This window comes from Sceloporus undulatus, chromosome 2, assembly GCF_019175285.1.
Source record: "Sceloporus undulatus isolate JIND9_A2432 ecotype Alabama chromosome 2, SceUnd_v1.1, whole genome shotgun sequence".
Classification (NCBI taxonomy): Eukaryota; Metazoa; Chordata; class Lepidosauria; order Squamata; family Phrynosomatidae; genus Sceloporus; species Sceloporus undulatus.
Genome location: NC_056523.1, coordinates 6,246,659 through 6,252,000, shown reverse-complemented (window position 1 = coordinate 6,252,000; position 5,342 = coordinate 6,246,659). Strand labels below are relative to the sequence as shown.

General features: G+C 47.4%; 1 pseudogene; it reads right to left on the bottom strand.

Annotated features, from left to right (window-relative positions):
- LOC121923377 overlaps positions 1-5,342 on the bottom strand; it is a 45,158-nt pseudogene that overhangs the window by 17,056 nt on the left and 22,760 nt on the right.

Genomic DNA, 5,342 nt, shown 5'->3' with positions numbered 1-5,342 from the left:
AATGGCCCTTTCCTTTCCCCTCCGGCTAGGGTTGCCATAACTGAGGATCTCCGAACCAGGACAAATGTAGGACAAGGCTTTAAAATGTAGGACCTTTTTTTAAGGTTCTACATTTTAAAACCTTGTCCTCCTCCTCCTTCCCGGCTTGGGAGGAAGCCTCGGTCTGCTCCCAGGCCGGGAAGGAGTGCAGGGGCTGCCTGTCATCGCAGCGATCGCCGCGGTGGGAAGCGGCCTCCTCCTCCTCCCCGGCTTGAGAGGAAGCCTCGGCCTCCTCTCAGGCCAGGAAGGATGCAAGAGCTGCTCCTCATCACGGCGATCACCGCGGTGGGAAGCAGCCTCCTCCCGGCTCCCACTCCCTTTCCCGGCCTCTCTGAAGGCTTGGGCCTCCATAGAGGCCGGGAAGGAGGGAGGAGAGCGCCCGCGATCAGCGCAATCGCGGCAATCGCGGGCAGCCCCCACTCCTTTTCCCGGCCTCTGTGGAGGCTTGGTCCTCCATAGAGGCCGGGAAGGAGGGAGGAGAGCGCCCGCGATCGCGGGTGGCCCCCACTCCCTTTCCTGGTCTCTGTGGAGGCTTGGGCCTCCATAGAGGCCGGGAAGGAGGGAGGAGAGCGCCCGCGATCGCGGGTGGCCCCCACTCCCTTTCCCGGCCTCTGTGAAGGCTTGGGCCTGCTGGCTGGGGGCGGGGCTGTTCCAGCTCCAGTCTGCCCCCATTGGCCAGCCAGCCTCGAGGAGGAGCTCCTCCTCTATTTGGTCGTGGGTCGGCCGGAGGTAGGCTTGCCATATCCCGCCAGGGGGTGGGACTTTCCCGGTTTGGGGCAGGTCCGCACGGTCCCGTTCCGGTTTGGCCCCACCCCCGGGACACACACCACCCACGTGACGCTGGCGAGGGAGGCGGCCTGCCTCTGCTCCCTCCTTCCCGGCCTCTGTGGAAAACTCCTCCTGATTAGCCTTCCGCACGGCCCTGCAAAAGTGTGCCCAGGGCAGTGGAAGCACCGGTGGGCGGCCAGCAAAGGCCACCTCGGTGGTGGCGGCCATGCGAGCGGCCCTGCGTGAGTGACCACGAGCAAGCAACCGCATGTGAGCAACCGCATGTGAGGGCTGCAGCAGGAGCGGCCCCGAGCAGTACAAGGGCCGCAACAGGAGCGACCACCATAGCTGCCCGCAGCGGCAGCTGACCCTGGGCATGCCCGGGTCAGTTATCAAACCGGGACGGAACGACCCCGCCCAGTTGAAAAACAGGAATGTCCTGCCCCCAGGCAGGATATGGCAACCCTAGCTCCTGCCAATACATTCTTATCTGTTGATAAAACAAAAGAAAGCTTAAAATATAATTGTATGGTTAAATTCCTGACAGCACATAAAGAACTAATGCATGTGATAAGAAAATTAGGGGTTGCAAATCGCAAGGGTATATCACAAACATTAAGTTTTAATTGTATCTCATACCAGAACCCTTTACTGCATTCCCACCATCTGTTTAAATGAGCCAACAACAGATTTATATAGCATTTGGCATATGGCCTTTGACCTTGAAATCTTTTACAGGTCGGGTTTCCCTCATCCAGAATCCCAAAATCCAAAATATTCCAAAACCCAAAACTGTTTTTTCATGAGTGGGTTATATAGTAACACTTTTGCTTTCTGATAGTTCAACATATACAAACTTTGTTTCAAGCACAAAATCATTAAAAAATATTTTTAAAAATACCTTCAGGCTATGTTATAAGGTGTATATGAAACAAATAAATTTCAGGTTTAGACTTGGATCCCATCACCAAGATATCTCATGGATATGAAAATATTCCAAAATCCCAAACACTTCTGGTCCCAATAATTCTGGACAGGAGAGAATGAACCCATACATAACTGAATGGTACGTCAGATCACCTGTAGATTGTTTTGATTCTTTCTTGATCAGCCTTCCAGACGTTTTACTGATACAGTATTCTCAAATATTTTATTCCAGTGTGTTATGAACTGACATCCTAAACTCTTTCCTCACTCTATTGTAAAACTCTTGATTCACAACCATCATCAGGAAACAATACATTCTTTATTATTGTTACTATCCTGTTTTGCCCTTGGGAAGCTAGCCAGACTCCGAGCACAAAGCCTCAACGTGTTGCAAAGGTTTTTAGCAGAGAAAAGGAGAGACAGTCCAAGCACACCAAGGCATCAGTAGAAAAGTAGAGGTAGTTTAGTCCAATCCAAGCTATTCACGAGTCAATATTCAGTACAGGAAAGCAGTCTAAAGGATAATCCAAGAGACTAGTCAGTGTCCACGCAGGGTTCAAGACAACAGGCAATCAGTCAAAGAACAAGGCAGCAGCATGGCTTTCTCCCAACGAAAAGAATAAGGAAAGCCATAATGGACCAAGGGAGATGCTAGGTTGTTTATAGTCTGTCCAAATCTCACAAGAGCTCCTTTTTTGCAGCTTGTTTCTTATTTAAACGCCGAGAGTGCCAGCATCTTCCTCTTTCCTGGCATCTCTCTATGGGAATGGATAGCAATAAGTCTGCCTCTTCATCTGAAGTTTGTAGCTGCAGGGAACTCTGTTCCTGTGGCTACTGGAGTTGTGACTACAACCCTGGCATTTCCCCTGAGCTTTCAGATCCATCAGGGCCTTCAGACTCAAGAGGACATGCCAAGATCCTGGAGGCAGGGCATGACAGCTACCATTTTTTCCATTGGCAAGTCTTCCAAAAATATCTGAGATGTTATTCTACATATACAGCTTTCAATTTGTATGTATGTGACATATTAAAGCTAAGGTGGAATTCACAGAGACAACAGTGTTAGTCTGGAAAATCAGTATGCAAAGGGATCTTGTAGCATATTTGAGACTAACTCTGTGAAAGATGTCATAGCACAAGCTTTCTACATCCTCAGATGCATGGAGTGAACTGGTACCCTAGAAGGACCTTTATAATCAGACTGTATGAATAGACATAGAAATGCAAAATGTGTGGGTATGGTGATAAGGTGACAAGTTTGGTTTTAATTATGGTTGTTGATAACAAAGGCAGATGGAAAGAGGTTGCCTAAGCCAGGATGGGTGGATAACCATATCAATGGTGGAGGCAGTTTTGGTTGGGAACCAGAAAGGAGATATGATAAACTGGCTAAGAAGGGCTTTGTGAGGCTGGGGTGTTGTTAACCAGTGTTATGTGTAGTGTGCCAAAAAGTCATTATCACTGAATATACTGTAATTCAGTTGTTCAGTTGTGAGTGTGTGTGTGTGTGTGTGTGTGCAAGGACCACTGTCCTGAGGTTAGAGATTGAAGCTAGGGAGGTCAGAGATGGAAGCTAGGGTGTTTTTTCCCCACTGTGAGTACTTTGGTGTCTACTGAGGTGTGATCTGTCACTGAAGTTCTTTCCACACTCCAGGCAAGGAAATGGTTTCTCTCCAGTATGAATACCCTGGTGTCTCTTGAGGTGTGCTTTCTGACTGAAGTTTTTGCCACACTCGAGGCACTGATAGGGCTTCTCTCCTGTATGAATAACTTGATGGCCCATCAGGTGTCCTCTCTGGCTGAAGCTCTTTCCACACACCAGGCACTGATAGGGTTTCTCCCCTGTGTGAATAACTAGATGGCCTGCAAGGTGTGCTCTCTGACTGAAGCTCTTTCCACACTCCAGGCATTGGTATGCTTTCTTCCCGGTATGAATAACTAGATGGTTATTGAGGTTTGAGCTCCAAATGAAACTCTTTCCGCACTCCAGACATTTATAGGGTTTCTCCCCTGTGTGAATAACCTGATGACTATTGAGGCTTGATTTTTTATTAAAGCTCTTCCCACATTCCACACAGGTATAGGGCTTCTCCCCAGTGTGAATAATCTGATGACTGTTGAGGCCTGATTTCTGAAGGAAGCTCTTCCCACACTCCAGGCACTTATATGGTTTCTCCCCTGTGTGGATTTGTTGATGGGCAGCAAGGTATTTCTTGCAAACAAACTTCTTCCCACATTGTGGGCACGTATATGGTTTCACCCGCGTACGTTGTTGTTGGTCAATTAGCCTTGTTCTCATACTACACTTTTTTTCACACTCCAGGCATTTAAATGCTTCCTCTCCTATGTAGGTTTTCAGATGAACATCAAGATATGAATTCCAGGAGCAGCGTTTGCCACACACAAGACACTCCCTGCCCTCCTTGTCTTGTTCTGTTTTTAATTGGCCTGAGATTTCACAGATATCAGCACCATGAAAAGCTGGGGTTTTCTTCCTTTTTTTCCATTTTGCTTCCGTTCTTTCACTTTTCTCTCCCTCATCTTGACATCCTGCTCCTTGCATGAAAACTCTGTGTGGTGATCCATCATTTTCATACTTCCATGTGTCACCACCTCAAAAGAGAACATGAAAGAAAAGAAGCACAATTTGAATTTGTTGCTGTTGTGTGCCTTCAAGTTATTTCTGAATTATGGTGACCCCAAGGTGAACCGATCATATGTTTTTTCTTGGTAAGATTTGTTCAGAGGGGTTTTTGCTTTTGCCTTCCTCTAAGACTGAGAGAGTGTGACTTGCCCAAGGTCACCTAGTGGGTTTCCCTGGTTGAGTGAGGACTCAAACTCTGTTTTCCAGAGTTGTAGTCCAGTGCTCAAACCACAATGCCACACTGGCTCACACAATTCTTGTGGATTAAATCCACATTATCTCACACAATTCACTCTTGTGGATTAAAAAGGAGCTTGCTGAGTAGTCACCCTAAAGGGGAGCATCTATCTATATACAATCTATTATGGATTTCAGAAAGTCATGCTCTCTAAGCAATCCCTGTAACCCTTCCTAGAGCTGGAAGACCTAAATATGGTAGTGCATGCTCTGGTAATCTCAAGACTGGACTTTTGCAATGCACTCTGCATTGGCCTACCTCTATACTAAGTTTGGAAACTTCAATTAGTTCAGACCATGGCAGCTACTGGGACATCCAGGAGTGATCATATCACACTGCTCTTAAAATCACTCCACTGGCTGCCAATTAGTTTCTGGGCAAGGGACAAAGTATTGGTTATTACCTTTAAAGCCCCTCGTGGTTTGGGTCTAGGGTACTTACAGGATCGCCTCTTCCCATATAATCCACCCCATATACTCAGGTCCTCTGGCGGACATTTACTCCAGTCAGCCAGGACTAGGTTGGTGACTGTCAGCAAGAGGACTTTTTCTTCAGCTGCCCCTAGACCGTGGAACCACCTGCCAGAAGAGATTCAACAGCTGAATACGCTGTCCAAATTTAAAAAAGAACTGAAGTTGCCAGCCACAGATGCTGGCGAAATGTCAGGAAGAAACTCTTCTAGAACATGGCCACATAGCCCAAAAAACCCACAAAAAAACTATGAAC